This window comes from Bubalus kerabau, chromosome 21, assembly GCF_029407905.1.
Source record: "Bubalus kerabau isolate K-KA32 ecotype Philippines breed swamp buffalo chromosome 21, PCC_UOA_SB_1v2, whole genome shotgun sequence".
Taxonomy (NCBI): domain Eukaryota; kingdom Metazoa; phylum Chordata; class Mammalia; order Artiodactyla; family Bovidae; genus Bubalus; species Bubalus kerabau.
Window position 1 is genome coordinate 58,925,233 of NC_073644.1, and position 23,382 is coordinate 58,948,614.

General features: G+C 40.8%; 2 long non-coding RNA genes across 2 annotated transcripts in view; one reads left to right on the forward strand and one right to left on the reverse strand.

The window, feature by feature from the left end:
• LOC129636014 (uncharacterized) overlaps positions 1 to 22,772 on the reverse strand; it is a 92,787-nt gene extending 70,015 nt beyond the window's left edge. The window contains exon 1 of the long non-coding RNA XR_008706593.1: positions 22,640 to 22,772. This is a non-coding gene — a long non-coding RNA (uncharacterized LOC129636014). The remainder of the gene's footprint in view (positions 1 to 22,639) is intronic.
• Positions 16,597 to 19,800, forward strand: LOC129636012 (uncharacterized). The gene is made up of 4 exons (XR_008706591.1): positions 16,597 to 16,907; positions 17,283 to 17,369; positions 18,895 to 18,951; positions 19,228 to 19,800. It is a non-coding gene; the product is annotated as an uncharacterized LOC129636012 (long non-coding RNA).
• Positions 22,773 to 23,382: the final 610 nt, after the last annotated feature.

A 23,382-nucleotide genomic window follows, 5' to 3' on the forward strand; every position in this document is an offset into this window, starting at 1 on the left:
ACCACAGTTTGAAAGCATCAATTCTTTGGCACTCAGCCTTCTTTATGGTCCAATTCTCACATCTGTACATGACTACTGGAAAAACCATAGCTTTGACTAGACAGACCTTTGTTGGCAAAGTGATGTCTCTGCTTTTTAATACACTGTCTCGGTTTGTCAAGGCTTTCCTTCCAAGGAGCTCGCATCTTTTAATTTCATGGCTGCAGTCACCATCCACAGTGATTTTGGAGCCCCAAAATAAAATCTATCACTGTTTCCACTTCCCATTTAATTGCCATGAAGTGATGGGACCTAATTCCAAGTATCAAATCTGTAACAGTCAGAAAAAGTGAATTATAAAGCTGTCAAGAAAAGACATCCTTTAGACAGAGAGGCTCCCCTAAGGCTTCTTCAGACAAGTCAAGGAAAGCAGGACTGAGAGCTTGGAGAAGAACTCTCTTAGGGCAAATCATCAGACACAAGTTCAAGTGCTGGCCATTAGCTTAGTACCTAAGCACAATATTACACAAAAAAGATTCTCTCTAATGCTTTACATGGATTGCATCATTTGAATGAGGCTCAAAAACAATGCCACTAAAGGGTAGGGAAGAATACTTAAAACCAAAGAAAGAGAAGTTTCCTTAGGAAAATTGTCCACATCAATCTAGGATCAAGTCTGATCCTTGACTAAATGCCACTTCAGATAAAACTTGTTGAAATTTATGTCATAGTATTAATGCAAAAGTAAATTCATTTTAAGGTTTACGGTTTCATGTCTTACACTTAAGACTTTCACAGACTTCGAATTCATTTTTGTATGTGAATGTTACTCAACCACAGAATAGAAGGAACTCTTGCCATTTGCCATCATGGATGAAGCTGGAGGGCATTATGCTAAGTGAAATAAGCCAGAGAGAGAAAGACAAATGTTGTGTAGTATAACTTACATGTAAAATTTGGGGGGGGGGGAAAGTCAAACTTATATAAACAGAGGGAAGCGGTGGTTTCCAGGAGTTAGAAGGTGGAGGAAATGGGGAGATGTTGATTAAAGGGTACAAACTTTCAGTTATAAGATGAATAAAGTTCTGAGAATCTAATGTAGAGTTAATAATACTGTATTGGATACTTAAATTTGCTGAGAGGAGATTTTAAATATTCTCACCAATAAAAAGGTAAATACATGAGGTGATAAAGGTATTAATTTACTTGTAGTCATTTCACAATGTATACCTATATCAAATTATCATGTTGTTGGGACTTGCCTGGTGGTCCAAAGGTTAAGACTCTATGCTCCCAATGCAGGGGTCCCAGGTTCTATCCCTGGTCGGGAAACTATATCCTGCATGCTGCTACTAAGACCCAGTGCAGCAAATAAATTAATAATAATAATAAATTACATGAATGAATAAGTAAAAATATAATGTTAAAAAACTTTTTTAAAACTATCATGCTAAAAAACAAACAAAAAAGTTATTATGCTGTGCACTTTAAATGTAAAACAATTTTACTTGTCAATTATACTTCAATAAAGCTGGAGTAAAATTCCAAGGAAAAAATTAAAGACACAGCACAAAAAGGTTATGAAATCAAATAATAAAGTACCTAGAACATTTCCTTGCACATAGATTATACCCCATAAATGATAACTTTATTATCACTAAATAGATATCTAAGTGGTCCAAAAATAAACTTCACTGACATAATTGTATTTCATCTCTAAGCCTCAGATGCCCACACTGCTGTTTAAATCCATCCAACTATTAGCACAGAGGCACAAGCAATTTAACAGTTATATTAATATTTTCTCATTTTTGAAGCTCTTTAATACAAGTTCTTCTGCCTCTTCATAGATTCTGTTTTTCAATCCTTTGATCTCTTTCTGGACTTTGTTCTAAATTCTTTCTGTCCTCCCTAAGCGCTCTTTGCAGGCCAATCACCACTCTAATCCTTCCTTTTACCTCATGTTCTGGCCCTCTCTGTTACCTGCACTTTTGACCCCATCATTTCCAATTTATTTACTTCCTTCTCCTCTTCAGCTGGCCATTCATCATTCCCTCTTGTTTCTGTTCAACAGTACTTAAACTTTTTCATCTAAAAACCCCTTGATACTTTAAAAAAATTATTTAGGATGCCAGTGAGTTTTTGTTTACATGGACTACATCTATTAATACTAATATATTCGAAGTTAAAACTGAAAATTTTTAAATATTTATTAATTTTTTTTTTTTATTTTGCCACATCATGTGGCTTGTGGGAACACAGTTCCTGACCAAGAATTGAACCCAGGCCTCAGCACTGAAAGCACTCAATCCTAACCACTGGACCACCAGGGAATTCCCTTATTAATGTATTTAAAAATAATAATTATAATCCTTTTTACATGTTAACATATCTTTATGAAAATACTATACTTTCCATGACAAAACTAAAGTGACTTTTTTTCTTTATATTTTTGAAAATCTCTTCAGTATTTGGTTAAATGAAAGTGGATTATCATTATCTGCTTCTGCATTCAATTTGCTGAGGTAAGTTGAGATAAATTAAGAGTATTCAGCCTCACACAGATTTATAGTTAGAAAATGGAGACGTATTTTTATAATCTTTTCAGATAATAATGGATTTTCTTCTTTGACATGACATGACACTCAACATGAGTAGTTTCTTAAAAGTCAACTGCAATATGGAATGTGAAACCATACCAGTCAAATATTTGTAATCTGCTCAGTTAAGATCAATTGGTCCATCATGCATATTAAGTGAATTGAGTGTCCATGCATGAATTTGTGTTATTAGGATTAGTCATTTGGAAATTATTGGTTCTCCAAGTTATGTAGATCTTCCAAATGTTGACACATTTAATTATACAATATCCAAAAAAATTGCATTTGTTAATATCACCAGCAATCTCATCACAAAAGTCTTTAACTATTGTAAAGCTGTCAAGTTCATGGTGGTGGATAGAAGTTTTCCAAAATTCTAATTTTCACTTGAAAGCTCAAATTTTTATCATCGGCAAGAAATACTGTCAGTTGTTTTCCTTGAAGTGACAGTTTCACTTTTTTCATTTTTGAGAAAGTGTCTGCCAAATACACAAATCTGAATAACTCTAGCTTTTCTGCCAGTCACTGAAGTAAAAACAAGTGTCTCATGAAAAAGCCACTGGATCAGTTCATAGCTCGATCTTCATGTGAACTTTTCCTGAAGATGACCATCGTACTTTCATTACAAACAGGAGTGTTATATTTGGCCTTCTCTTCAAATCATACGAAATGGTAAAAAGGTACACTCAAGAGCTGAGATTTTATTAAATTAACAATTTTTATTGCTTCATAAGAACATTTTAGGTGAAATTGATTACTTGTCTCTCATGAGTGCATGACAGAGGTGCATACAATGACTCCTAGTGGAGCTGGATTCCACTGACCTGATTTATTCTAAGGTGTCAGCAGTGTTCCCCACACTGGAAAACCATTGCTTCAAATGTCGCTGCACACTCTTTAAAGCCGTATTTCCTTCTTAAGGAGAGCTTCAAGAATAAGGATTTAATAAATTTGCTTCCCCTCTCTTAAACTTGTACAGGTTGATATATCCCCAGATCACCCCAGATCTTGTCTTGCCTTATACTTTACACCTAAGTGTTTATATGAAGCATTTAAGAAGTATAAAGTCATGCTGATTGCTTGCTTGATTTTTTGAAAGCTTTAAAAATCAACTACACATTTACAGATTAGAGTACACCTTACCTAAGAGTTCCCAGTGACTGACTCATTAAGAAGGATTTTGGAAAACTGAAGGGTGTCTGGGTTAGTGGAGTGATGGAAACCACATCCCATGAATACCTATTGCAAGAACTAGGGGTGTTCAGGCAAGGGGTCTCTTGGGAGGACAGACGGGTTGCCTAAGAATTGTGTTCTGTGGAAAAGAGATTAGATAGCTCCCTACGGAGAAAGCAATGGCATCCCACTCCAGTACTCTTGCCTGGAAAATCCCATGGATGGAGGAGCCTAGTAGGCTGCAGTCCATGGCGTTGCTAAGAGTCGGACACGACTGAGCGACTTCCCTTTCCCTTTCCCTTTAGTAGTTCCAGGAGACCAGAGGACAAATGAGAGAAAGTTACAGAAAGATTAACTTCAATTGAGAATTAAAAAAATTATAAGAGTTCCCTCTACCTACCAGTGTAATGGGTTATGTTGGAAGCAGCAGCCAACATGCTCAACAGAGGCTGGAAGATGGAAAATATAGAAACGGGGACTCAGACACCAGTACAGACAAGTGTACACAGTTTCAAGATGGCCATGAACCCCGGGTGAAGATGACTTCTAAAGTCCTTTCCAGCTGTAAATTCTATAATTCCATAAATTATGGGCACTGGCATGGATTAACAAACTATCATTTCCATACTGCTTTGTTCCATTTATTGTGAAAAAAAAAAAAAAGAAGTGTGGGATGAAATAGAACCAGAGCGATTCATTCTTCTTTATGGCAAAGTGAAGCTATTAACATTTACTAGATACTCTAGGTTGGTTGCGGTTTAGTCGCTCGGTTGTGTCCCACTCCTGCGACCCCATGGACTGTAACCCACCAGGCTCCTCTGTCCACGGGATTTTCTAGGCAAGAGTACTGGAGTGGCTTGCCATTTCCTTCTGCAGGGGATATTCCCGACCCAGGGACAGAACCTGGACCTCCTGTGCTGCATGCAGTCTGTCTCCTGCCTTGCAGGTGGATTCTTTACTGCCTGAGCCACCAGGGAAGCCCCTAGATACTAGTTACTGTAGGGGAAAGGGGTTATTGCCATGATCGGGGGCTTAAAAGGGGCTCACAGCATGACGGAGACAAGTGGAGATGGGGACTCAATCAGGGATGATCAGGACTTGCATACTGGCCCGAGTGTCCTGAACTTTGCCTACAAAGTACAGCTGTACGTTTTCACACAGAAATGTGGTTACGGAGCAAGTGACATTTGAAGAAATAATTGGTGTTTTTTCCCCCCAATAAACCTCTACCATACCATACCAGGATTTATTAAAATTTGTTTGAATGCTTGCCTCAGGAAACTATTTGCTGAGAGAACTGAAAAATGAGTTGGGTGAAGGAAATGCAGCGAATGCTGAGTGATTAGAGTGGCACATTTAACACAGTGTCTCATTAAATGGTCTTTGATAAATTCACTCAGATTATCTTTGTTATGACTTGTGACAAGGACCGAGAAATGGCTTGAAGACCCTGAGGGTCAGAGTGGCAGTAAGTGGTCACTGAGTTGTGAGAAAATGGGAGAGGGAAGGGGCCGTGCAGGGGGAAGAGGAAGGCTGCTGCTGGGGATTGATGTTTGATCCGGTTTTATTTAATATCTCCATTAATGATCCGGAAGAGGGGTAAATAGCCTGTTAATTAAATTTGCAAATGAGACTAAATTGGGAGATGTTGTAAACATGCTCAAGGACAGAGAAGTAACAGGAAGGCACCTTGAGAGGCTGGAGGGAGAGGCCTGAATAGAAGAAGTCAAAAGTACGCGTGTATTCTAGAAGGAAACAGTGGGCAGGAAGCCGTATAAACCCCTGGCATGTTTTGTTTTTTTTTTTGCGGGGGGTGGGGGGGAGTTCTCTTTTTCTTTCTTTTATTCTTTCCACCTTTTTTTTCTCTTCAGTTTATATTTTAAGATTTTTTTTTAATGTGGACCGTATTTAAAGTTTTTATTGAATTTGTTACAATACTGTTTCTGTTTTACGTTTTGTTTTTTTTGGCCTTGAGGTATGTGGGATGTTAGCTCCCCAGTCAGAGGTCAAACCCGAGCCCCCTGCGTTGGAAGGCCAAGTCATAACCCTGGGCCACCAGGGAAGTCGCGATTCTTTCCATTTTTACTGTGGCAGACACCGTTGACGCTTACCAACGCCACTGAGCGGCATTCACTTCTACACACCTTGAGGTCTGCTCCTTGGTTTTACCTTAGGGCTTTATTCTGGTCACAGCATCGAGATAGATTACGAATATGGAGAGTTAATGCCTCAGGAGCAACTCTCATCAATGATGAAAGGCTGAGGGTAGATAACACTGCACCCCTTCTCTCTGTGTCCCCCAGAACTCCCCAGCAAGACTGAACCCCAAGGATTCTGAGCCCCCCATTTCAACCTGCCCTGCCCTGCCAGGAAAGATCCTCAGTCCCTCAGATGCGACTCTGGTCACACCATGGGCCTCCGAGTGAGCCTACAAAGATGTCCACCCACCTCAGGAGTTCATGAGGAAGCCCCACGAGGAGTGTGGGCTGCTGTTTAAATGCCTTCCCACTTTACTCTCCAGGGTCTGTATTTTCTGCTCAGACCAACCTACATTTTTCATCTCCCTGCTTCTCCCTAAAACTGAACTATTTGCCTCAATTCTAGTTTCCACTCATGTCACTTATTTCCCTCTAAAGGTCTTACAAATGCCTCTACTTTAAGTCATTTCTTATTTCTTGGAGATCCTGCTAAATAAACATCTCTGATAAAATCTTTCTATGTTAACCATTCCCAATTCTATTATCTCCAATCTAAAGTTCCCTAAAACTCTAAATGTTAGGAATATGATACATATATTAACATACCTCTCACAAAATTTTTATGAAGGTATAATTGGGCAATCTATATAAAAATTCTTTGTGACTGATAAAGCATTTACACTACCATAAATGTGATTTCTTATTTTCCTCCTGCTTCTTTATTTTGTGGTGAAAAGGATAATGATTGTGTTTCTTACCTTTTATTTAAACTGGATACTTTCTTAAGCCAGGGACCACATCTATTTCTCTCGCAATTTTCCCTACCTACCTCTGCACACATGCTCAGCATCTCAGAATGTGTGCAAAAATCTTAATGATTGGTTGGCCATCCTCTGTACATGGACACCATGTTTAAGTGACTTTCTAAGAATGCACTGCAGATTGTGTTTTCCAAAAATGGATGCAGAAATAGAAAAATAGATGCATATATGTACAATGTGGGGAATATAGCCAATATTTTATAATAACTATGACTTCCCTGGTAGCTCAGCTGGTAAAGAATCTGCCTGCAATGTGGGAGACCTGGGTTGGATCTCTGGGTTGGAAGATCTATAAATGAAGCATAATTTAAAAATTGTGAGTCACTATATTGTACACCTGTAATATACAATATTGTACATCAACTATATGCCAATAAAAAATATCAGAAAAATACATACATACATACAAACATACATACCACATGCTCTTCTCGTAGTATGACTGACATTCCTTCCACTGAGTGGTGAAGTTTATCTCTTGCCCCTGAGTAAGACACTGTCACTGCCTCCATGGACAGAATATGGGGACTGTGATACTGTGTGACTTAGGAGGCCAAGTCATAGCGAACAATATGGTATGTCTCCATCTTGGTTCTCTTTCTGGTTCTCTTTTCCTCTATAGATATGCCCACCCTGGTACCCAGTCACCATATTGTAAGGCAGTTTTCCCTGTCATGGCTCAACTCCCAGAGAGACGGTTTTCTCTCCTAACGTTTGAGCTGCCCCAGAGACAAACCAACCCACCTGAGTCCTATACAAACTGCCGATTTTTAAGCAAAATGCACATTGTCATTTTTTAAGTCACTAAATTTGGTGTTCATTTGCTATACAGCATAGAACAAAGAGCATTTTAGTGAGCTAATGAGATACATACAAATATGATATCCAATACACAGTTAGAAATTTCAAGTTCGGAACTCACAGGGAGAGGGCAGACCTAAAGCTCTGTAGGTGTTAGTTTAACCCATAAAAGTAGGTGGGATGGCCCAGAAAGAATAGGCCCAAACCCCTGAAGCTCGGGAAATGCCCATGTGTACAGGGCAGTTGAAGAAAAGAGCACCTTTCAGCTCTTAACCCAAATCCTCTGACCCCTGTGATGAAATCTAATCCTCCTCCTAAATGACCTCAGCATCCTACACGTCTGCCTTGCAATTTATATCACAATAACTATTGGATAATTGATCCTATAATTTTATTACTTAATTTCCAACTCAACCAAGAGAGCATATAAGGTCCATGAGAGCAGGGACTGAGTCTGCCTTGTCCACTCTTGTATCGCAAGCACTTACCATGGTGGGGTGGGGGTGTGCTCATTAAAAAAATGAATGAATATTATAAATGCCAGCATTTAAAATATTAAATGGTATTAAGTAGGATGAAAACTGAAATTTTTTTCCATTGAATTTTCAACTAGCAGATCTTTGATAACCTTGACCAAAAAGATTCCATTTAGAAATGAGTAAGGAAGCCAGGTCATGCCAAGATTTCACTGCATTTTACCTGCATTTCACTTAGAGGACACTGAAATTCACAAGATTTGCTCCAACCTCCAAGTCGCTTGTGTATGGATAGTCCAGCTCCTAAAGTTGCAAGTCTCCAGAAAGTATGTGGAAAGTATTATGATCAATGACTGTAGTGAATTTTAGGTGTCTCTTTCTCCAACATAAAAATGTTGTACCCAGCCCTGCTTCCCTTGTGGCTTGGAGAATCAATGATTTTATCAGAAATATTATATCAAACAGCTGTCATTTTTGAGCAGTAAGCAAAGTATTAGAACTTTGGTGCCAGGAAAGAAGAGTAAAAGACTCTGGAGTCCATTTTAAGCAGTTCATTTCCATATGCCAAAGAGTCATTGGGAAGGTCTATTTTATTCCAAATGCTAAGCCTGGAACTTGCTGTGTGGCCACGGCTACACTTGTGAGAACTGCAGCCGCAGCTACTGCCCTCTTGGTGGCGCATATCCACGGATGCCGCCCACTTTTAGGTGTTCCCCTCTAAGCCTTTCCAGTTCTTGAGATGAATCCCATGTATACGTCCAATTAAACCCTTTGCTGTACACCTGAAACTAACACAAAGTTGTGAATTAACTATGCACGCATGCGTTCTTAGTCGTGTCTGACGCTTGGTGACCCCATGGACCATACGTAGCCCACCAGGCTCCTCTGGCCATGGGATCCTCTAGGCAAGAATACTAGAACAGGTTGTTGTTTCCTTCTCCAGGGGATCTTCCCCATCCAGGGATTGAACCTGGATCTCACGCTTTGGTAGGTGTATTCTCTACTGCTGAGCCACCAGGGAAGCTCCAACATAAAATTGAAAAGAAAATTTTTTAAAGATGAATCCCAGAGACTGGGCCAGTGCCTGCAGCAGACAAAACCTTCTTAGACTTTTAAAACACATCAGGTGGGTCTGTCCAGAATGGCTTGGGCAGGGTCATGTCCCATAAACTCGGGTGGGTTGCGATTTGTGCCATGGACTGCGTGAGAAGGAGCTCCTATAATTAATGGGCTCAGGTCAGACTGAGAGAGACAAGAGAGCAGAACATGCTGGCACTTCTTAGGACAGCATTGCTTGAAAAAATCTTTGGTCATGTTGAGTATCTCTAGTTCAAGACAGTGCCTAAATTTCTGCTGGCTTATTTACCATCAGAAACATATACCTGAGCTACTAGAGCCTCCTCAGCCCCCCTAAATGACACACACCTGAAAATCAGGCCAAATCCCCAAAGCAGTGACCCCATTTCTCCAGCCTTAGGATGGTACATCTTTTGACTTTCTCATCATTATGTAACTTAACCACATGTCCCTGGCATCCTCAGCACTCACTGGAAAGGCTAATTGGTTTGTTTCCTTGTATTTCTTCTGCTCAAAAGGAAGGCATCATGTCCAATGTCCCAATGTCCCAACCACAGAAAGAGGCATTTAACCTCACTATTTGTCACGGGGCAAGCAACCAAATGTCACCTCAGTTAGTATTAGTGGAAATGAATTGACTAAAGAAACCAAAAACCCTTGGGACATATGGCATTACACTAGACTCTGTGAACAATGGGGTGATAATGGTCAGAACCTATGTCTGAGGATAGTTTTTCAGAGAACTGAAAACATTTTACAATTAAAAGCCATGTCAGTGCTAAATGTATTAGTGGATAATTGGACGCAGCCTGGGCAAAACTCGGGCTGGACACTACCACCCCTACCCAGTGGGACACTATTCTTCCCATCACTTCCAAATAAGCTACTCACAGCATCCTCTGTCAACAGGAAAATACAGCAGCTTTGAATATGAACTCTGGTGAACCGGATTGAGGTTATCTCAAAAACATTGCAACTAAAAATATATCTATCTTTCTACAACATAGAGAGATAATCCACATCCTAAGATTTATTTTTTTTTTTAGAATAACAATGGTTTCAGCAGGAGTGCTATATCATACAGTGGCATTCAAGCATCCTTTTCAAATATATTCGAATCTCAGTGCCAAGGGCATTGAATTCATCTCTGTGCTTGATCTTGAAAAAATGCTGTGGGAAACACAAATAAGTGGTTAAGAAGGTCCATAAGAATGCAAAACATATCATTCCATTATGGTATGATAGGAGAATGATAGAATATCAACATGCTAATGAAGCAAAAGAGAAGGTTCCATCATCCCTGGTTTAGAACACATTTAACAAATGAAATCTGGATAAAGACAGAACTGCTGGTAGCAGCTCCAGGGAATGAAAGCAACCACCTATGTAACACATTTTGTTTTCATGTATCTAACTGGCTAAATTTGGTAATTTGTGTTTGAAAACTAGCTGAGAAATAAACCTGGAGACTTCCAGTTTAAAATTATAACTGGATAACAGTTCTGAACACAACCCCATTAACTCTCCCACTAAAACACCTATGAAGACCAGAAGATAAAACATCACAGCAATAAGAAAACCGTCATTTCCAAACTCTTATCAGAATCTTGGAGGAAGCTCTTTAATTTAGAAGCAGATCAAACCAGACTGGAAATTCATTTTGTGACTCACCATTTTTGTGCCTGATTGGAAATATTCCTCCATTGTCCACTGAGATTTAGGAATTAAACATCTGTGCCAATCACAAAATTAAACATCTGTCTTTCCACCATGGCGGATGGGGAAAGCTGAAGTTGTCAATGTACTGTTTCAAGCCCTCTACCTCAATCAAGACCTTTCTTTATATCTCTATTCAAAGACAGAATAGTAATATTTTTTTTTTTAAGTAAAATAAGAACTTTTATTTTTCTTATTCTTGATTAATCTACAAATAACAGCTTATTTAAAATAATAATAGCAACAATATACTTGATTACATACATATATGTATATGTGTTTATAAATATGTTTATGTTTAAGTTAAATGAATAATACCAGTGATTACAGTAACAGGAGGGAGGATTTATTTATTTATTTATTTATTTTTTCCTCTGTTGCAGGTAAGTTTTTTTTTTTTAATTTTATTTTATTTTTAAACTTTACATAACTGTATTAGTTTTGCCAAATATCAAAATGAATCCGCCACAGGTATACATGTGTTCCCCATCCTGAACCCTCCTCCCTCCTCCCTCCCCATTCCATCCCTCTGGGTCGTCCCAGTGCACCAGCCCCAAGCATCCAGTATCGTGCATCGAACCTGGACTGGCAACTCATTTCATACATGATATTTTACATGTTTCAATGCCATTCTCCCAAATCTTCCCACCCTCTCCCTCTCCCACAGAGTCCATAAGACTGTTCTATAGAATAGTAATATTAATAATGACAACTGAAGGCCATTTAAAAAATTCACTATGCAGTGTGCTAAGGGCTCAATAAGCATTATCTCATTTAAACCTTACAATGCTCCATAATAATAACAATAACAATATTACTGATTTCCTTTTAAGGCAGGGAAGCTCAAAGATGTGAAAGAACTCACCAAAGTTCACAAAGCAGACCAGAAGCTGAACTGGGATATGAACTCAGATTAGGAGACTCTCAAGGAGGTAATTACTGGATCATATTACAGCCCTTGTAAGATATTTTTCAAGAAATACAGAGAAACAGAGAGTTACATCTAGGATCACAGGAGGTGTCATCCCTCCAGATGATGTGATGTAAAAGACAAGGGGGAAGAAAGACATGGAGAGTTCCAGCACTGGTCCATGCTGGGAACTTTCACTTCTGTGCATTCATCTTTTCAGAACAGTAGAGTTAGGAAGCCTGGAAAGAAACTCCCTTCTCAGTCCTGAAGAGTCACCTGAAAATAAAATGTAACTCAGGCTCCAAGAAAAAGATGTGACTAGCACCAGAGAGCAAATCCAAGAGTAAGTGAGACACCCTTTCTATCTGAGGACAAACCAAGAAGAGAAACATTTAAAAAATGAGGAACAAGACAGAAAGTGAATAAATATAGGAAAAAATCATTATAAAAATTCAGAGGGTGAGCAGACTCCCCAAAAAAATTATTATGAAAAATGAAATTGGTGAAGATAGTCTAGACTTATCATTTAAATAGAGAACAAACTGGCCTCCATGGGTTAAAAAAAGAGAAACTCAGAAAGAGATGAATAATTAAGGTGAAAAAAATTCTACCATATGAGATTAAAAGTGATACAGGTCAGATAGATAAGACTTGAAGAAAAATTTACTGGCAGTCCAGGACTCCATTCTTACGCTGCTGGAGGCATGGCTTTGATCCCTGGTCAGGGAACTGAGATGCTATGTGGCGCAGCTGAAACAAACCAACCAACCACACGGGAGGCAGTAAAGAGTGTAATCAACACTGCAGAAAATCAATCAGTAGTATAGAGAGCAAATTTCAGTAGTTCTTCTAGAATCCAGACAAAAATTTAAATGATGGGAGAAAATATTAAGATATACATAATAAAGATCAAGCTTTGAAAGAAGAAACACAATGTCCAAATGGAAATAAAAACAATATCCAAAGCCATAGTTGAGGAAATCTTCCTCCAGAGAAAAAAAGAAATATGAATATGATGATCAACAGCTCATAATGTTCCAAGAAATCACTGAGATGGACAATGGGGAGTGGTAGGGAACTAGGATGTATTTTTAATGTTAACAAACAACAAAGCAATGACATTTTGAAGACAAAGTTGTCAACCAAGACTATTATACCCTGCTAAGTCATTTTTCTGAATAATGGAACAGAAACATAGTCTTGGAGAAGCAAGGGGTCTGGTGATATACCAACCAGTTGCCCTTCTTTTAAAATTAGAATGAAAATTAGGAACACAACACAGAGGAAACCATATCACAAAAGCACTGATGAAGAAACCAGAAAGAGAGAAACAAATATATATTAATGCATATACATGGAATTGAGAAAAATGATACTGATGAATCTATTTGCAGGGCAGGAATAGAGATTCAGACATAGAGAACAGACTTATGGACACAGCAGGAGCAGGTGAGGGAAGGACGAATTGAGAGAGTAGCATTGAAATATGTACATTACCATATGTAAAACAGATAGTGGATGGGAAGTGCCTGTATAGCACAGGAAGCTCACCTTGGTGCTCTGTGACTACCTAGAGGGGTGGGATGGGTGGGAGATGGGAAGGAGGTTCAAGAGGGAGGGGCCATCCATGTGCATACCTATGGCTGATTCATGTTGATGTATGGCAAAAACCAAAATAACATTCTAAAGCAATTATCCTCCAATTTAAAATAAATAAAAATTAAAAAAAAAAAAAAAAAAAAAAAAACACTGATGGCCTGTTTGGTGTGATATCGCCTCAGGGAACCACACCTACTTCCACTATGGAAACTGCAGGAGCTGTTGGAGGTTGTGGGAGACAGATTTTTGGGGTTTTTTTTTCACTCTTGATAAAGCTTTTAAAATAAGTTTTTTTTGTGATGAGTTATTACTCTTAATTATTCAAATTTAAGAAATAATTCTGGAAAAGAAAATTCTGAAATTCAAATAAATATAAATACCATTATGCAAAATAATAATAATAATACCCACCAAATTCCATTTAGAAAGATTGGGGGAAAGAAATTTTGAAATCATCTCTCATGGATAGAATACTTTTCCTTTTTTTATTTACCACACTTCCTTTAAGGATCTCATATTATTTAATTAAAAAAAAAAAAACACTATTTAAAAGAGAAAGTAGCACATTCGGATTCCATCACAACTTTATCTCCAAGGATTGATATCTTTGGCTTCACTGTGCTGGCATCAAAGCTTTCCAAGTATCTATTTTGAAGAAGTAGGACACTGCTTCTGGCTGGTTGTGTTCTTCGCACACTGACTGGTGCGTGAAGGGGGTTGACAAGATGACCTCAATGGCCCCTATTCAAAACTGCAACGGCTCTTTTGATTCAGGAAGCTTGACCAAAGTAGCTGGCCAACCCACGGTCCAGCTCGAGGGCAGGCAAGTCTTGTTCACTGCGGTGAATTTCAGAAGCTTGCTTTGCCTGATTTTTTTTTTTTAAATAACTCTTTTTCCTAATTACAAATGTAGTCATGCTTATGACCAAAAAAAATTTTGCTAAACTCTAAGATAGGAGAAAATAGAAAATCTCCCATATTCTCCAGATTCAGAGTCATGACGGCTGGGAGGCAGACACCAGTCCTCAGGGGCAGTCACGATTTCCACCACCCCACTTTGGAAAGGGGACAGGGACACACACGAGCTAATCCTGGAGGATTTGGGGACTCATTGTCCCCACACTCCAAGCTCAAATAAAATCCATAACACCCATTGAAGCTCTTTATAAGTTCTCGAGGATTCTACAAATGATACTTGTAATTATTCTCAGGAGCAAATGGGTTGTTATTATTGTTGTTAAGTCATTAAGTTGTGTCTGACTTTTTATGACCCCATGGACTGTAGCCTGCCAGACTCCTCTGTACATGGGGATTCTCCAGGCGAGAATACTGGAGTGGGTTGCCATTCCTTTCTCCAGGGATCTTCCTGATCCAGAGATCGAAACCACAATCTCCTGCATTGCAGGTGATTCTCTACCATCTGAGCCCGCTGCGGCTAGGAGAGGTCATTGAATAAGATTCCTGAATCCACCTATCACTCCAGACCCAGAGACCCCGTTTCCTTTATGGATCTTCCTAAAGTTGTGTGACCCACGGATCCCTGCCCCAAAAGTCAACTCTCAACAGAATATCCATCTCCAGGCTCTTCCTTATTCTTCTAACTAACTTCCAATCAAAAGGTTTATGGTGTCTTGTCAGCTATAACTTCTCAACCCTAGTCAAGGTTGATTAAATACTTTGACTTCCTGGGAAATTTTCCCAACATTTCTACTCTATTGGACAACTTGGGGGAAAAAAAATTCTACAGACTGGGCTCATACAGAATCGCTAGTTTCAGAAGCCCATTACCACCCAAAAGCAAGCTAGGTGACCCTCTAAGCTTCAGTTGCCCCTTTGTTGACAATGACAGTGAAGTTGCTCGGTCATGTCCGACTCTTTGTGACCTCACGGACAGTAGCCCGCCAGGCTCCTCCATCCATGGGATTCTCCAGGCAAGAATACTGGAATGGGTTGCTATTTCCTTCTCCAGGGGATCTTCCCGACCCAGGGATTGAACCCTGGTCTCCTGCACTGCAGGCAGACTCTTTACCATCTGAGCCACCAGGGGCTCCTGTGCCCCTTTGTTGAGATGGGCTTAATAATAGAGAAAGGCTTAGATAAAATAATGCACTAGGGCTGCCGTCTGGAGAAGGCAATGGCACCCCACTCCAGTACTCTTGCCTGGAAAATCCCATGGACGGAGGGGCCTGGTAGGCTGCAGTCCATGGGGTCTCTAAGAAGTCGGACACGACTGAGCGACTTCACTTTGACTTTTCACTTTCATGCATTGGAGGAGGAAATGGCAACCCGCTCCAGTGTTTTTGCCTGGAGAATCCCATGGACAGAGGAGCCTGGTGGGCTGCCGTCTATGGGGTCGCACAGAGTCGGACACGACTGAAGCGACTTAGCAGCAGCAGCAACCGCCGGGGTCTAGAACCACGTTTGGGACATGAGACGCCCTGAAAAAACACTGGTTGGACTTGAGTCTTTACAACCCCTATTTCCAGAGTTCATTGACATTCTCATCCCAGGGAACAATAGCTGGAGAACCACACAAAACAAAGGTAGTACAGGAGTTGCCCCGGGCAAAGGAGACTTGGAATAAGTGGAGGAAGGAGCCTTCTCTGAGGCTGACCCTGCAGCCAAGTGGTGAAGGCAAAGCATGGGGAGGAGTGAAGGGTGGTGACTAGTCATGAAACTGGTTCCCCACCAGCCAGCAGCAGCTCTTGAATCATGAACCATCAATCAACAGTTCTCAGAGGGCCAGGACTCTGAGGAAGCACTTTCTGGAACTTGGGAGTTCCTCTTTGAATCCTGCATCCTGGGTGCCTGGCTCGCCTGCTCTAGTCCTGGCCCCTTCCCGCAGGCAGCCTAGGAGAACAACCCTCCACGTCCCTCAGGCCCCGGGACACAAGCCCTACCCATCAGCACCTGTGTGCTATGAACCGGTACTCACGTGGTTAGGAGTCTGGTGGCAATGGGAGAAGCACTGATGCTGCTGTTACATCCCAACTGCCAAATTAATGCTCTTTTATACCAATTAATATTTTACTACCACTCTGCAGTGGGAGAATCTGTCCTGCATTTCAAATTTCCCAAGAATGCCAAAAAGGGGGAAATACGCTAACCCAGCAATAATCCACAGATCTAATTGCTGAGGAAATTCACAAAAGGATGCACCTGGCTTGGGCGTTACCCTTGAATGTAGGTAATCACCCAAATCACAACAGTCTTTAAAATTAATGAATAGGGGCCATCAGCAAGAGAAGAAAGCCCTACTAGAAAAACGTGGCTCCTAGTAAAGAATGGCTCTATTAAGAACCAGGAACTCACAAGTTCTTCTATGGGGATATGAAATTGAAATTTATTTCCCATTCCATTTTCTGTTTTAATGGGGTTTTTAAAAATATCTTTGGCTACTGAGACTATCTTTAAAAGGCCAAATTGTGATGAATTTGCATATCAGATATGCTCAAATTGAAGGCAATCTTTGATACTGTCAAATCTAACTCTTTTATTTGGGGGGAGGTAACTGCAGCCCAGAAAAAGTATTCTTTTTCTAGCTGGAGATCTCAGAGGTGAGCCAAGACCCAGGAACCCAGGAATCTTCCACTATCTGCTTATGACTCCTACCTTGTTCACTTAAGAATTTTCAATTTGGCATATTTCTTCCTTACCTAGATTCCCATTTCCGTTCATTATAAACGGAAAACCCGTATCACATGCCATAAATAAAAGCCAAACAGAAACAGAATTAAGGTAAAACAATGGTAAATTCTAAGAAGGCTGTGAGATCACGTCCGTTTAAATAGTGATGTTAGCAAACGAAATACCATTGACAGCACAGGCAGCTCTAAAAAGGAGTGGAAAAGGCAATGGTTTTCTCAGTGTGTGACTTGATCCATTTAAAGTTTATTGGTGTATCAACTACCATGTGGTTTCTTTCTGGAAAGCTTTTAGCTGTCCTCTGATACCAGCCACCAGACTCACCTCCTCCTGGCAGCCTACCAGAATCTCAGAAGCAGCAGCCTCGTCAAAAAGTTAAGTATGACTTTCTCAGTAGCTACGCACTCTGCCCTATCACCTTATTTTGAAAACTGAAAACCATTCTCAAAGTTTTGGTGACAACTGTTGACAAAGAGTTCAGGGAGTCAGAAACGGACTAGAGGGGAAAAATCTTCAATAATAGTTTACAAAATAATAATAGTCTCTAATTATAATCACTGAAATTTAGGCTTTTTATAAAAGGAAACAAATACTTAACGACAAATATCTATTCCTCTGAAACATACAGTACATCTCATCTAATCTTGCAGCGACCTTAGAAAATAGGTATTAACTGGCTCCATTTCACACAAGCAAAATGAAGCCCAGATTTGTCAAGTAACTATTGTACGTGTCTCAAGTCACACAGCTAATACTAGCAGGATTCAAATCCAAGTCTTTTATGCCAACTGCGGCCGCACATGGGAATCATCTGGGACCTTTCGTAAGCATCGGTGTCAGAGCCTCACCCACGTGCATTCTGATTGCATTAGTGAGATGCGGAGCCTTGTTCCCACGTGCTGCCAGCGCTGGAAAAGCCTTGCTTTATACCATACCCTCGTGTGGTCGGTCATTCCCTGGGCACTTTTTCAGTTCCTTGTCCCGTCCAGTTTCCTACAGTTCCTTTCTTATCCCATTTCCTAGAGAAATTTCAACAAACGAGCAAAAGACCAGATCTGGAAGAAGCCGGTTCCCATTGCCTCGTGGTGGGGAGAGCCCCGAGGCGAGGGCAGGGAGTCCTGGGCCTCAGCTCCTCTTCTGCTCTGATTTAGCTGGGACCTTGGGCAAAGCGCTCCACCTTGGTTTCCTCATCTGCAACATAAAGGGGTTGGATCTGGTGATCTGCCCAGCTCCCTCCCAGCTCTGAGATTCTGTGATGGGGTTCCAAGCGCTCAGAGCCGCTGCAAAGCCCCGTGGACATACGGCGCCTGCGCCTCTGTGCCCCATTTGCTGTTTTCTTCCCCAGAACAATTTCTATTTAATGAGTTTGAGCCCATATGCCCCGCCTGTTTCCCCAGTCTTCTTGGCCTGCGTCTAGGTCCCTAGAATATATGGGAACATGTTTTCACGACTAATTTGCTTCTACTTTTGAACCCAACTCCACTTCACTGCAGGCTATGGGGAACTCTTTTAATACACCCACGTGTCCATCCATGTATCTTAATGTAGCACAATCATTTTCTAAAACTCCTCCAACGTAGGGGCCAGGGGCCAGGGGCCAGTGGGTAGGAGTGGGGAGAAGCAAGCACAGGAAAGAGGTAAGTCATGGAATTTATTACAGGATGAAAGTCATTATCAGATTCACCCCCAAAATCAAAGAAGTGAAACTCAAATGTGCAAATGTGTGTGCAAACACACACCCATACACAGCTATATATACTTTAAAATTTTTAAATATTTTAGGTATCTCAGGAGAGAACCCTATGAAGTGTTTAGTGTAAAAGAATGTTTTGCAGAGCAGGGTTTGTTTCACTCTGTGGAATTAATTTGCTTCTTTATGTTTGTGTTTTTGTTTCTTAGACACGCAAGCCTCAGGATATACCACCATGAAGCAATTTAGAGAAACTCTGAATGCAGGTTAGTCCTTGGGCCCCATCCTAGGTTGTACCCGAAATCTAAGTGTGTGAGTCCCCGGAGCCCCAAAGCCAAAGCCAACGCCAACGCCAAGGGCTGCTGTGAGCCGGAGGGCTACACCCTTCCTTCCGAGGACTCCCAACACAATGGGTTCACCTTGTTCATCCCAGACTCCTCCACCACCGGCCCTCAACTTCCCTTAATTGCAACATGGCTTGGAAAATTTGTAACATTCAATCTGAGGTTGATTATTCCACAATGACACTCAGAATTTTTTAGGGCATGACGGTCTTGATGAAGCGTTTGAACATCTCCGTGTCCCACAGGAAGAAAGAACAATTTCCAGGCTGTGCTGGGACAGAGGATGGGGAGCGTCTGACCATTTTTCTGAAGGAAACAATTCTGTTGATTGGAACAGGATTTTGCAAATGACTACTTCGTTTTTCAGAGGTTGCAGCTTTTAAAAATCTCCTAACATCAGTTTTACATTTATCCTTGTTGTGGCTGCTTTTTTTAAGTGGAACTAATAATCAAGCCTTTTTAGGGCAAGTTTATTGTTGTGGGTGCAAGTGTCCTGCATCCAACCCCACACAGCTACCTTCCCACTATTAGGTGGGAAGAAAAGCTTTCGGGTCCTTTCATTATTCCTCCTTTGTCCTAAAGCCAGTGGTGTGTTTTTGATTTTCAGAGAGAAAGGAGAGTGTGTTTATGGTTTTGTCTTTATTTTTAGACCCTTCAATTCTTCCTCTCACGGTGTATATTGTTATAGCGATCTCAAGTTCTAATTTATTTGTTGTTAAAATGCTCATTATGCATTTGCCTTATTTTGATTGAAATTAAATAAGTACAAAGTTAACGGAGAGTGTTTCGGAGTATGCTTTGAAAAGAAAATCGAGTCCGAATGTAAAATCAAGATGGACAGACGGCGGGACAGATACCCTCCTGGGATTTCAGGCACAGGAAGCCACTTTTGGGTGAGGTCACTGGCCATTTAGCGACGAGGCAGCATCTAACTTATTTCGGGGTTTTTTTAAAATAAAGCATAAGGACCACAGGAAGAGTAGGAGCTTCACAATTATATTCCACCTTCACATGGACAGCAGCAAATAGTGTCATTGGTGAAAACACGAGACGTCTCCAGTCTTTGCAAACAGCGTGATGACAATGGCCCTTGGAAATCCTGGGGACCCACGTCACCAGCTGTTCATTACAGAGAGTGCTCTGTTACATCAAGATGCTGAAGCTAATCGAGCCTGAAGACCACTCAGTTCTAATTCCCATATTACACTAGAGGAAACTGAGCCCCAGAAATGGGAGCTTAAGTCACAAGCAAGTGGATGACAAGTGTGGCTTGCGCTCTCAAAACAGGGCTCTTCCCCATCAACATCTAACAGCAGAAGACCCTCTGCTTCTTAAGGAGAGAAAAAGTAAAGGAGGCCCTGCTTCTTAATCCTTTAACACATACCAGCTAAGTCCCTGTCCACATTATCTCATTTAGTTCTCCTAACAGCGCTTTGAGGTTAGCATTATTGCAGATAATTCAACTGTGAAGCAGTTAAGCACTAATTCATTTGCCTGAGATCATATGACTGGTAAGCAGCAAATTCCGAATTTGGTCTTGGGTCCCGCATCCGTGACCCATAAGCCAACACACTCTTAATCTGTCTCTTAACTGCTTCTCTCAACTGTTTGATGCCAAACACCAGCACATCCTACAGGCTACACAGACACTGCCCATGACCTTCTTTCCTGACCTCAGCTCTCTGACCATGGGTTCAGGGAGCCAGCAAGTGTCTCTAGATCTCAGGAAAGGTGAGTCTTTTCCTAATACCAGGAAGTAAATGATGGCTGAGCCAATAGCTAGTGGCAATCCCATTTCCCTGCTCCTGTGATTATGTAGGACAGTTGTGTGATAGCAGTCTGGAAAATGAGAAGTAATGGGGAGAATTCCTTTCCTTACACCATCCTCTGCTAAGCTTCCTTTGGGCTTCCCTGGTAGCTCAGTTGGTAAAGAATCCGCCTGCAATGCAGGAGACCCCAGTTCGATTCCTGAGTCGGGGAGATCCGCTGGAGAAGGGATAGACTACCCACTCCAGTATTCTTGGGCTTCCCTGATGGCTCAGCTGGTAAAGAATCTGCCTGCAATGTGGGAGACCTGGGTTTAATCCCTCAGTTAGGAATATCCCTGGAGAAGGGAATAGCTACCCACTCCAGTATTCTGGCCTGGAGAATTCCATGGACTATATAGTCCATGGGGGTCACTAAGAGTCGGACACAACTGAGTGACTTTCACTTCACATCACAGTGTAAAAAGGCAGGCCTTCAGAGGACAGGACCTTTCTTTAGCCTCTGACCTTCACTTTCTTCTTAAGGTGCTGACATGAGCGCATGATGCCTGGAGCTGAAGCAGTCATATTGTGAACATGAGATGATAGCCATGGGGGCGGGGAGGGAGGGACACTGAAAATAGAAGAGAAGGGCTATTAGAAAAATACTGGCTCCTGGAGGTTTGAAAGATATTACTGATCCATTGCACCAACTGAAATGTGTCTACCTTTATGTTTTTTACTGGTTTAGAAAATTCTGTCAATCATGTAGGCCACCATTAGTTAGATTTTCAGTCCCTGGGAGCTGGAAGCATTGCAAACTGATATGAGTTCAGATGTGTGTGGTCTGAGGATAGCTCTCTCATCTCATGCCCAGCCTCATCTTCTTTATAAGAAGTATACAGCTAGAATTATATCAAGATTTTATAATGCATTTACGTTCATTATCCCTTAACATAAAATCTTTAGCATTTGCCCTAATACTATCATTTGAAGTACGGACTTTTGACGAAGCCACAAGGAAAATAAATCTTGACTCATGAAGGAAAAAATTTAGGTAGACACAAACTCCACATATGTATAGCCATATTTTAAAAATAAATTATATGCACCATGGGTTAGTAAGTCACAAGATTATTCAGTACAGAATTTCAAACAGAGTCCAAGTCTTAGCTTTTCAAGTTCAGACCAAGTCAAATATACCACATACACCTCAGTCTACAGATCTTGCCCACAGAAAGATTTACAAAAGAAGGGGAGGTGGGTAACACCTGAGAATCTACAGGAGGCATATTCTTGCAATGTTTTCCTCTCTAAACCTGCAGTTCTTTCATTTCCCTATAAGCATATTCTAGAATTAATTTTTAATACATTCATAGTGTTAGTCACTCAGTTGTGTCTGAGTCTTTGCAACCCCAGGAACCATAGCCTGCCAAGCTCCTTGGTCTATGGAATTCTCCAGGCAAGAAAACCCGAATGGGTAGTCGTTCCCTTCTGCAGGAGATCTTTCTGACCCAGGGATTAAACTTGGGTTTCCTGCCCTGCAGGCAGATTCTTGACTGTCTGAGCCACCACATTCATAGGAGGCATTATATTAACATTTGCTGCTTGATCCTCTTATTTTGGAACTACACTACAGTCCTTTATCACATAGAAACCTTTTCTGAGATGCTCTGGCTCTGTGCCTGTCATCCCTGCATTCTCATTTGTTCAATCAACAAACATTGGTGCATGCCAAGCATCATGTGGAGAACTTAGGACTCGCGTCTGACAGTGTTGGGCCATGAAGTTTGTTCTTTTTCAACAACAACACAAATAGAAGTGGTCTCAGTGTGAAGACATTATGGTCTTATTCTTATTCTTACCCAAGAATTCCATCCCCAGTCCTGGGAAGGGGAAGCAGAACTGTTTTCGCAGCTCCCATGTTGAGAGAAGAATCAACGAGGGCAAAGCATTCAGTGCAAATGCTAAAAGACAGTAGCATCACATTCCTTGCGCTGGCTACTCTTCCACCGGCTTAAACGAAAAACAGGGAAGGAGAGATTCACCTTCCTTGTTATTTGGATCTTGTGTAATCAGCAGCTCTGTTGGGAGAAAACTAGATAACTAGATTAGACAATTAATTTCTTTAAGCCCAGTAGAGATTCACTGAAAAGACTGAGCTTCTTAAGGCCCAAAGGGTATCTCTTACTCATTTTTGCATCCTCAGCACCTAGGATAGTACCCAACACACAGCAGGTACCCAATTAATGTGTATTAAAAAAAAAAACAACCTGAAACCGGTATGTATTACAAGGCTTTTATTACTATCATTATCATCATTATATCTACCAGGGAAGCCCTTCATTATATCCAGGTAGATCGAACTTTGTACCTTTCATTTGGGATACTGTAAACAAACATGCCTTCTCTAATAAAATATGGTATTCTGTTCTAGCTTTTAAGGTCTGAGCCACAAAAGCCTCACAAAATGTTTAAATGAAATCTTAAAGTTGAATTTTAAAAACCCTGGAAGGAAAATCTAAGTTGGGATCTCAACCTTGTTGCAGAAGGGATCATTAGATTCCTTTATAATATCCTCTAAAGTAAGAACATGGACTGCAAGATG